Source organism: Aegilops tauschii, chromosome 5 (assembly GCF_002575655.3).
Source record: "Aegilops tauschii subsp. strangulata cultivar AL8/78 chromosome 5, Aet v6.0, whole genome shotgun sequence".
Taxonomy (NCBI): Eukaryota; Viridiplantae; Streptophyta; class Magnoliopsida; order Poales; family Poaceae; genus Aegilops; species Aegilops tauschii.
Window position 1 is genome coordinate 284,184,730 of NC_053039.3, and position 12,402 is coordinate 284,197,131.

Here is a 12,402-nt window from a genome sequence, read left to right on the forward strand (position 1 = left end):
GAATTACATTGCAAATTATGCTAAGAAGCATTCCACATCAAAAATTCTGTTTTTATCATTTACCTACTCGAGGACAAGCAGGAATAAAGCTTGGGGATGCTTGATACGTCTCCAACGTATCTATAATTTTTTATTGTTCCATGCTATATTATATTCTGTTTTGGATGTTTAATGGGCTTTATTATGCACTTTTATATTATTTTTGGGACAAACGTGATTTTCGGAACAAACGTGATCCACAGGACTTGGAGTCTACGTAAAGCAATCAACATGGAGAGCACGAGGCAGGGGGCGCGCCTACCCCCCCCCCCCACGCGCGCCCTCCACCCTCGTGGGGCCCACGTTGCTCCACCGACGTACTTCTTCCTCCTATATATACCTACGTACCCCCAAACCTTCAGAAGCATCCACGAAAACCTAGTTCCACCGCCGCAACCCTGTGTACCCGTGAGATCCCATCTTGGGGCCTTTTCCGGCGCTCCGCCGGAGGGGGCATTGATCACGGAGGGCTTCTACATCAACACCATAGCCTCTCCGATGATGTGTGATTAGTTTACCTCAGACCTTCGGGTCCATAGTTATTAGCTAGATGGATTCTTCTCTCTCTTTGGATCTCAATACAAAGTTCTCCTCGATTCTCTTGGAGATCCATTTGATGTAACTCTTCTTTTGCGGTGTGTTTGTCGAGACCGATGAATTGTGGGTTTATGATCAAGATTATCTATGAACAATATTTGAATCTTCTCTGTATTCTTTTATGTATGATTGGTTATCTTTGCAAGTCTCTTCGAATTATCAGTTTGGTTTGGCCTGCTAGATTGATCTTTCTTGCAATGGGAGAAGTGCTTAGCTTTGGGTTCAATCTTGCGGTGTCCTTTCCTAGTGACAGCAGGGGCAGCAAGGCACGTATTGTATTGTTGCCATCGAGGATAACAAGATGGGGTTTATATCATATTGCATGAGTTTATCCCTCTACATCATGTCATCTTGCTTAAAGCGTTACTCCGTTCTTATGAACTTAATACTCTAGATGCATGTTGGATAGCGGTCGATGTGTGGAGTAATAGTAGTAGATGCAGAATCGTTTCGGTCTACTTGTTACGGACGTGATGCCTATATACATGATCATACCTAGATATTATCATAACTATGCTCAATTCTATCAATTGCTTGACAGTAAGTTGTTCACCCACCGTAATACTTATGCTCTTGAGAGAAGCCACTAGTGAAACTTATGGCCCCCGGGTCTATTCTCCATCATATTAATCTTCCAACACTTAGCTATTTTTATTGCCATTTATTTTACTTTGCATCTTTATCATAAAAATACCAAAAATATTATCTTATCATATCTATCAGATCTCACTCTCGTAAGTGACCGTGAAGGGATTGACAACCCCTTTTTCGCGTTGGTTGCGAGGTTCTTATTTGTTTGTGTAGGTGCGCGGGACTTGTGCGTGATCTCCTACTGGATTGATACCTTGGTTCTCAAAAACTGAGGGAAATACTTACACTACTTTACTGCATCACCCTTTCCTCTTCAAGGGAAAACCAACGCAGTGCTCAAGAGGTAGCACTTACCAAAGGCGCTTCACTCCCCGGCAATGGTGCCAGAAAAGAGTATTGATGACCCACAAGTATAGGGGATCTATCGTAGTACTTTCTATAAGTAAGAGTGTCGCACCCAACGAGGAGCAGAAGGAAATGACAAGTGGTTTTCAGCAAGGTATTCTCTGCAAGCACTGAAATTATCGGTAACAGATAGTTTTGTGATAAGATAATTCATAACGGGTAACAAGTAATAAACCTAAACAAGGTGCAGCAAGGTGGCCCAATCCTTTTTGTAGCAAATGACAAGCCTGGACGAACTCTTTTATAAAGCAAAGCGCTCCCGAGAACACATGGGAATTGTTGTCAAGCTAGTTTTCATCATGCTCATATGATTCGCATTCGTTACTTTGATAATTTGATACGTGGGTGGACCGGTGCTTGGGTGCTTCCCTTACTTGGACAAGCCTCCCACTTATGATTAACCCTTCTCGCAAGCATCTGCAACTACAAAAGAAGTATTAAGGTAAACCTAACCATAGCATGAAACATATGGATCCAAATCAGCCCCTTACGAAGCAACGCATAAACTAGGGTTTAAGCTTCTGTCACTCTAGCAACCCATCATCTACTTATTACTTCCCAATGCCTTCCCCTAGGCCCAAATAATGGTGAAGTGTCATGTAGTCGACGTTCACATAACACCACTAGAGGAGAGACAACATACATCTCATCAAAATATCGAACAAATACCAAATTCACATGATTACTTATAACAAGACTTCTCCCATGTCCTCAGGAACAAACGTAACTACTCACAAAGCATATTCATAATCAAGATCAGAGGAGTATTAATTATCATTAAGGATCTGAAAATATAATCTTCCACCAGATAAACCAACTAGCATCAACTACAAGGAGTAATCAACCCTACTAGCAACCCACATGTACCAATCTTAGGTTTAGGGACCAAGATCGAATACAAGAGATGAACTAGGGTTTGAGAGGAGATGGTGCGGGTGAAGATGTTGATGGAGATTGACCCCCTCTCGATGAGAGGATTGATGGTGATGACAATGGCAATGATTTCCCCCTCTCGCAGGGATGTTTCCCCGGCAGAACAGCTCCGCCGGAGCCCTAGATTGGTTCTGCCCAGGTTCTGCCTCAAGACGGCGGCGCTTCGTCCCGAAAGCTTCCTTCTGATTTTTTCCAGGTCAAAACACACCATATAGCCAAAGATGGGCGCCGGAGGCCTGCCAGGGGGGCCACAAGGTCGGGGGGCGCCCAGGGGGTAGGGCGCGCCCTCCACCCTTGTGTCTGACAGGTGGCCCCCTTTGGTTCTTTCTTCGCCCATTATTTTTTATATATTCCAAAAACATGCTCCATGAAGTTTCAAGACTTTTGGAGTTGTGCAGAATAGGTCTCTAATATTTGCTCGTTTTCCAGTCTAGAATACCAGCTGTCGGCATTCTCCCTCTTCATGTAAACCTTATAAAATAAGAGAGAATAGGCATAAGTATTGTGATAAAATGTGTGATAACAGCCCATAATGCATTAAATATCAATATAAAAGCATGATGCAAAATGGACGTATCGCTCCATGGTGGGTTCAATGGCAAAGCCTCCCCCCTCTCCAGATTGTAATCCAGAGGAAGATATCTGCTCTGAGGCAGATTCAAACGCAGCTGACCACTCCTATTTACCCCCCAAGGTGTTTTCTCTAACTTGGCATGATGATGTTAGTCATATCATGCATATGTTGCCTTGCAGTGCTGATAACCCACAAGTATAGGGGATCAATTGTAGCCTCTTTCGATAAGTAAGAGTGTCGAACCCAATGAGGAGCTAAAAGGTAGAACAAATATTCTCTCAAGTTCTATCGACCACCAATACAACTCTACGCACACTTAACGTTCACTTTACCTAGAACAATTATGAAACTAGAAGTACTTTGCAGGTGTTGTTGGATAGGTTTGCAAGATAATAAAGAGCACGTAAATAAAATCTAGGGGCTGTTTAGATAAAGACACAACTAAGTTAGTTTTAGTATAGAGCTTTTTGTCACAAGAAAGTTATTTGTCCCTAGGCAATCGATAACTAGACCGGTAATCATAATTGCAGTTTTATATGAGGGAGAGGCATAAGCTAACATACTTTCTCTTCTTGGATCATATGCACTTATGATTGGAACTCTAGCAAACATCCGTAACTACTAAAGATCATTAAGGTAAAACCCAACCATAGCATTAACGTATCAAGTCCTCTTTATTCCCATACGCCATAACCCACTTATCCGTGTTTGTGTTTCTATCACTCACGCAACGTAGACAATAAGCAAACCATGAACATATTGCAAACCCTAGAGTGGGGATCCCTCACGCTTGCGCGACACGGAGAGCACCATAGGACAACACCAATAATAAAACATGCAACTCAAACCAATCATGATCATCAATCAACCCATATGACAAAACGGATCTACTCAGACATCATAGGATAGCCATACATCATTGGGAGATAATATATAGCGTTGAGCACCATGTTCAAGTAGAGATTACAGCGGGGAGAAGAGGTGTTACACCGCTGCATAGAGGGAGAGAGAGTTGGTGATGACGACGGCGAAGTTGTTGGTGTAGATTGCGGTCACGATGATGGCCCCGGCGGCGTTCCGACGCCACCGGGAGATAGGGGAGAGAGCCCCCTTCTTCTTCTTCTTCCTTGACCTTCCCCCTAGATGGGATAAGGGTTTCCCCTCTAGTCCTTGGCTTCCATGGCGGCAGAGGGGCAGGAGCCCCTCCGAGATTGGATCTCTCTCTCTGTTTCCTTCTGTTTCTGCGTTCCCAGATTCTGGCCTTTCACCGTTTCTTAAATTCCTGGAGATCCGTAACTCGGATTGGGCTGAAAATTTAACACAATTTTTATCCGGATATTAGCTTTCTTGCGCCAGAAGAAGGGCACCAACCGCCTTACGGGGTGACCACAAGGACCAGGGGCGCGCCCTCCGTCCTTGTGGGCCCCTCGGGCATCGTCTCGCATTGATTCTTTTTCCCAAAAATCACATATATTCCAAAAAAACTTCGTAAGTTTTTATTCCATTTGGACTCCGTTTGATATGGATTTTTTGCGAAACAAAAAACATGCAACAAATAGGAACTGGCACTGGATCAATAGGTTAGTCCCAAAAAATAGTATAAAAAGTTGCCAAAAGTATATGAAAGTTGTAGAATATTGGCATGGAACAGTAAAAAATTATAGATACGATGGAGATGTATCAGCATCCCAAGCTTAATTCATGCTCGTCCTCGAGTAGGTAAATGATAAAAAAAATTGATGCGGAATGCTACCTAGCATAATCTTGATCACATAATCTAATCACGGCATGAATATTAAGACACAAGTGATTCAAAGCAATAGTCTATCATTTAACATAAAAAATAATAATACTTCAAGCATACTAATAAAGCAATCATGTCTTCTCAAAATAACATGGCCAAAGAAAGTTATCCCTACAAAATCAAATAGTCTGGCTATGCTCCATCTTCATCACACAAAGTATTTCATCATGCACAACCCCAATGACAAGCCAAACAATTGTTTCATACTTTTAATGTTCTCAAGCCTTTTCAACTTTCACGCAATACATGAGCGTGAGCCATGGATATAGCACTATAGGTGGAATAGAATATGATGGTGGAGGTTGTGTGGAGAAGACAAAAAGGAAGAAAGTCTCACATCGACGTGGCTAATCAACGGGCTAGGGAGATGCCCATCAATTGATGTCAATGCGAGGAGTAGGGATTGCCATGCAACGGATGCACCAGAGCTATAAGTGTATGAAAGCTCAAACTGAAAACTAAGTGGGTGTGCATCCAACTTGCTTGCTCATGAAGACCTTGGGCATTTGAGGAAGCCCATCATCGGAATATACAAGCTAAGTTCTATAATGAAAATTCCCACTAGTATATGAAAGTGACAAAATAGGAGACTCTCTCTATGAAGAACATGGTGCTACTTTGAAGCACAAGTGTGGTAAAAGGATAGTAGCATTGCCCCTTCTCTCTTTTTCTCTCTCTTTTTTTGGCCCTCTCTTTTTTTTGGCCACTTTTTTTGTCTGGAGTCTCATCCCGACTTGTGGGGGAATCATAGTCTCCATCATCATTTCCTCACTGGGGCAATGCTCTAATAATGATGATCATCACACTTTTATTTACTTACAAATCAATATTACAACTCGATATCCAGAACAAAGTATGACTCTATATGAATGCCTCTGGCAGTGTACCAGGATGTGCAATGATATAGCATAGCAAAGTTATCAAAAAACAGACAAGCCATGGAAATATCATGCTAGCTATCTTACGATCATGCAAAGCAATATGACAATGAATGCTCAAGTCATGTATATGATGATGATGGAAGTTGCATGGCAATATATCTCAAAATGGCTATGGAAATGCCATGATAGGTAGGTATGGTGGCTGTTTTGAGGAAGATATAAGGAGGCTTATGTGTGATAGAGCGTATCGTATCACGGGGTTTGGATGCACCAGCGAAGTTTGCACCAACTCTCGAGGTGAGAAAGGGCAATGCACGGTACCGAAGAGGCTAGCAATGACGGAAGGGTGAGAGTGCGTATAATCCATGGACTCAACATTAGTCATAAAGAACTCACATACTTATTGCAAAAATTTATTAGCTATTGAAACAAAGTACTACGTGCATGCTCCTAGGGGGATAGATTGGTAGGAAAAGACCATCGCTCGTCCCCGACCACCACTCATAAGGAAGACAATCAGAAAATAAATCATGCTCCGACTTCATCACATAACGGTTCACCATACGTGTATGCTTCGGGGATCACAAATCTCAACACAAGTATTTCTACCAATCCACAATTACTCACTAGCATAACTCTAATATCAGCATCTTTATATTGGAAAACTATTGCAAGGAATCATACATATCATATTCAGTGATCTACAAGTTTTATGTAGGATTTTATGACTAACCATGTGAATGACCAATTCCTGATGACTCACTAAATAGATATAAGTGAAGCGAGAGAGTTTAATTCTTTCTACAAAAGATATGCCCACACTCTCAAAAGTATAAGTGAAGCAAAAGAGCATTCTACAAATGGCGGTTTTCTATGTGTAGAGAAATAGGCAATCCAAACTTCAAATGATATAATTGAAGCACATGAAGCATTCTATAAAGCCATACTCAAAAGGTATAAGTGAACTGCAAAGAGCATTATATAAATCAACCAAGGACTATCTCATACCAACATGGTGCATTATTAAAAGAAAAATAAAAAGCACACGACGCTCCAAGATTTACGCATATCATGTGACAAATAAAAATATAGCTCCAAGTAAAATTACCGATGATCGTCAGAAGAAAGAGGGGATGCCTTCCGGGGAATCCCCAAGCTTAGTTGCTTGGGAGTCCTTGAATATTACCTTGGGGTGCCTCGGGCATCCCCAAGCTTGGGCTCTTGTCACTCCTCATTCCTTCATCCATCGTGATCTTACCTAAAACTTGAAAACTTCAATCACACAAAACTTAACAAAACCCTCATGAGATCCGTTAGTATAATAAAGCAAATTACCACTTTAAGCACTATTGCAAACTCATTCATGTTTTATTTTTGCATTGTAGCTACTGTAATTTAACCTTTCTATGGCTTATACCACCGATACAATCGATAGTTTCGTCAAAACGAGCAAAACAATGCATCAAAAACAGAATCTGTCTTAAACAGGACAGTTTGTAGTAATATGAACATTCACCATACTTCTGTAAATCTAAAAATTCTGAAAAATTAGGACAAAAATAAACAATTTATGTGGAAGTACTATGCAAAAAAATTCAGAAGCGTTTGACTTTCCAGTAAAAAAATGTAAAATCACGCACTATAGCCAAAGTTTTTGTTCTTACACCGCGCATACCAAACAAGCAATCTAATCATCCTAAAGGCAAAACTTGGCACATTATTTTTATAATAGAATGGATTTGTACAAGGGGATAATTATTTTTGTTCAAAAGTTTCTGTAATCAAGGTTCACAAAGTTTCCATGGGCATGAACAAAGTTCAAGGCTAGCTCCCATTTTAACAATGCTCGTCTTTCTCACTTTCACTTTTCTTTTTGAAAAAGTTTTAGGTTCCCCTCTTTATTTTTTTGTTTTTAAACTATTTAAAAGCACTCAACAGAAATAAATGACTCTCTAAAACTTCCGGGTTGTCTCCCTGGCAGCGCTTTCTTTAAAGCCATTAAGCTAGGCATATAGTGCTCAAGTAATGGATCCACCCGAATCCCAAGGTATATCAAAGCCAATTTTAATTAACAATGATTTGTAATTTAGTAGTGAGCACAAAGTAACATATATAATGTAATGACGAAGTCTAACTCTCTTCCTATGCATCGGCATGTCATAAAAGAACAATTCATGCACACAAAGTAAAGGCCAACGCATAGTATAAACAGTTTCTTTCAATTTTATCGTATTGGAGACATAGAGAGGAGGAGATGTTGTTCCTCTCTCATAATAATTGCAAGTAGGAGCAGCAAGCACATGCATATTATATTTATCAAAATCATCATGTGTAATAGTAGAACGCAACCCATCAATATAATCCTTAATAAGAGCAAACTTCTCCGATATAGTGTAGTTGGGAGAATTCAAAAAGATAATAGGACTATCATCATAGGTGCAATAGCAACAATTTCATTCTTAACATAAGGAACTATAGCAAGTTCATCTCCATAAGCATAACTCATATTGGCATCATGGCCACAAGCATGGCAAGCACCAATTTCAACAAAAAGGGATATTTCAAATGAATCAAAGGGATCATGGCAATTATCATAGCAACCATCCTTCGGTAAGCACGAAGGGAAATTAAACAATGTATGAGTTGAAGAGTTACTCTCATTAGAAGGTGGGCATGGGTAGCTAATTCGCTCTTCCTCCTTTTGTTCTTCGCTCTCCTCGTCATCTTTTTCATCTAATGAGCTCACAGTTTCAGCAATTTCTTCTTCCATAGTTTGCTGCAAAATATTAATCTCTTCTTGGACAGCGGAGACTTTCTCAATAAATGCATCAATATTGGAATTGTATTCATAATTATCATAGCAATATTTAAGTATAGCAAAATTTTCAGGCCTATAAACATCATCATCAAAAGCTTCATACTTTTCAAACAAAGATTCAATTTCATAAGCACCCTTAAAAGCAACGAATTCTTCTATCCGTTCCACATCATAGTAATCATATCTACCATTAGCATAAGAAGCTAAGGTTTCATTATCGTTAAATTTGCATGAAAGGGGAAGGTGTGGAGCCTTCATCCTAGAGCAACAAGTATAATTCTCAAGCATAAATTCCGAGCATACCAATGCAACATATAAATTTGATCCCATAACAGTTTTCCTTTTTGAGTCAAGCGATAATCCCTAAAGTATTCACGTTGATCCAATGTGTCTCCCATTATATAATTGAATGGGGCTTTCTCAGGATTATTAAAGTAGTGCATAATATCTTTCACATAATGAGCATCGAGGGTTTTAGGAGGTTCCCCATCTCCATGAGTAGCAAGTACACCTATTTTTTTTGGTATTTTGTGTTTCATATCCATAACTAAAGATAGATAACAACTTAGAACATCAAATAAAACTACTTAGTGATAAAGCAAACAAGCACACACGAGAATATTCACCCCACACTATTGCTCCCCGGCAACGGTGCCAAAAAAGGTCTTGATAACCCACAAGTATAGGGGATCAATTTTAGCCTCTTTCGATAAGTAAGAGTGTCGAACCCAACGAGGAGCTAAAAGGTAGAACAAATATCCCCTCAAGTTCTATCGACCACCGATACAACTCTACGCACACTTAACATTCGCTTTACCTAGAACAAGTATGAAACTGGAAGTACTTTGCAGGTGTTGTTGGATAGGTTTGCAAGATAACAAAGAGCACGTAAATAAAATCTAGGGGCTGTTTAGATAAAGACACAACTAAGTTAGTTTTAGTAGAGAGATTTTTGTCACAAAAAGGTTATTTGTCCCTAGGCAATCGATAACTAGACCGGTAATCATAATTGCAATTTTATATGAGGGAGAGGCATAAGCTAACATACTTTCTCTTCTTGGATCATATGCACTTATGATTGAAACTCTAGCAAACAACCGTAACTACTAAAGATCATTAAGGTAAAACCCAACCATAGAATTAAAGTATCAAGTCCTCTTTATTCCCATACGCCATAACCCACTTATCCGTGTTTGTGTTTCTATCACTCACGCAACACAGACAATAAGCAAACCATGAACATATTGCAAACCATACAGCGGGGATCCCTCACGCTTGCGTGACACGGAGAGCACCGTAGGACAACACCAATAATAAAACATGCAACTCAAACCAATCATGATCATCAATCAACCATAGGACAAAACGGATCTACTCAAACATCATAGGATAGCCATACATCATTGGGAAATAATATATAGCGTTGCGCACCATGTTCAAGTAGAGATTACAGCGGGAAGAAGAGGTGTTACACCGCTGCATAGAGGGGGCGAGAGTTGGTGATGACGGCAGTGAAGTTGTTGGTGTAGATTGCGGTCACGATGATGGCCCCGACAGCATTCCGGCACCACCGGGAGAGAGGGGGAGAGAGCCCCCCTTCTTCTTCTTCTTCTTCCTTGACCTTCCCCCTAGATGGGAGAAGGGTTTCCCCTCTGGTCCTTGGCTTCCATGGCGGCGGAGGGGCGGGAGCCCCTCCTAGATTGGATCTCTCTGTGTTTCTCTACCAGATTATGACCTTTCATCGTTTCTTAAATTCCCGGAGATCCGTAACTCCGATTGGGCTGAAATTTTAACATGATTTTTATCCGGATATTAGCTTTCTTGCGCCAGAAGAAGGGCACCAACCGCTTTACAGGGTGACCACAAGGACCAGGGCTTGCCCTACCCCCTCAGGCGCGCCCTCCGTCCTTGTGGGCCCCTCGGGCATCGTCTCACATTGATTATTTTTCCCAAAAATCACATATATTCCAAAAAAATCTCTGTAAGTTTTTATCCCGTTTGGACTCCATTTTATATGGATTTTCGCGAAACAAAAAATATGCTACAAACAGGAACTGGCACTGGATCAATATGTTAGTCCCAAAAAATAGTATAAAAAGTTGCCAAAAGTATATGAAAGTTGTAGAATATTGGCATGGAACAGTCAAAAATTATTGATACGACGGAGACATATCAAGTGCCTACTTTCGACATCATATATGTCATCTGCTTAGTTTAGACATGTTCTGTAATGCCACATGTTTAGTTTCTATATCATATATGGGAATTATGCAGTCTCATGTCTTTTAGACAGCCATAATATATGTGAAATGTGCAATGCCATCCTGTTTAACCAGGCATCATATATTTGAATGATATCTTGCTCATCCTTTTCTTCATTACATTTCCATTTGTCGACAATGTTTGTACATTAAACTACTCTTCCTGTGAATCAGCCATTTGAGTGGGTGAAGGAAAAATCAGGAGTGAAAACAAGGCCTTCAGAGCAGACAGTGCTACCTGTCGAAGCAGATCTCTTGCTGGGTCCCGGTAGCTCCTCAGAGATGGATTCAGAGACAGATGACCAGTCCTATTCCCCCATCGAGGTGTATGCTCTAACTTGGCACGGTTATACTGCCCATATCATGCATATGGTGTCTTGCATTGCATAGTTTAGACATCATATGCACAATATTCAGCACCATGTTCTTAGTTCAGACATCATATATGCGAATGCCCTCTGCTTAGAATATAAATCACATATGTGAATTAAATCATGCGATCTTGATTACTTAGATAACATGTATGTGAATTATGTCATGCGATCCTGCTTAGTTAGTCATCATATCTTTGAATTATGTCATGCTATGCTATCCAGTTTAGATAGACATCATATATGTGAAATTATGTCATGCTATCCGTTTTAGTTAAACAATATACATGTCAACTATTTCATGCCCTCTTTTTTCCACACTATCTATTGCATATGTCTCTCATAAAATGTCTGTACATTCAACTATGTTTCCTGTTTATCAACCATTTGAATTGGAGAGGGTGATGGCAGTATCTAGCGGAGTAAAAACATGGTCTTCAAATAAAACAGTGCTACCTCTTGATGTAGATAGTACCCCGGTTGTACCTGCATGAGAACCAGCCCTACCACACATAACCCAGACTCTCACAGTTTGTACCCCTACTGCGATGGACAGAGAACCAACTTCACCCAATCTAACCCCAACCCCAGCAGATAGTAACCCAGTTCCTGTTGACACATCACCATCTCCACCACAGAGCTCCCAAACAAGAGCAGTTAGTAAGGCAGCTCCAGTGCCCAAAGCGCCAGTACTACCACGGCGAACCACAACTCCACCAGTTAGTACACCTATTCATGTGGAGGAAGCACCACCAGCCATTCGTAGTTTAGCATCTATCGCATTTGATGTTGTTAAATCCTATGTGTGTATCTTCCCATCATGTAAATATTATACTGAAGATGAAGGAAAATGCCAGTTGCAGGTGTTTGTCCAGGAATTATCTGTAAGTAATGTTATTCATGGCAATTACTTTGCTTTGTCCCATACATTCTACCTCCATGATGGTTATAATACAACAAATTTTCCCATTTTTCTCTATAGAGAAGGACTAATTTGGAACCTCGGGATGAGGTAACCTGTGCTAATACCTCTGCTATCTTCAAGAATGCTTGGTGGCAGTATCAGAATTACCTGAATAAAACGTACTTCACTGGCAAAGAAACTCATCAAATTCCCTTACGTTCTCC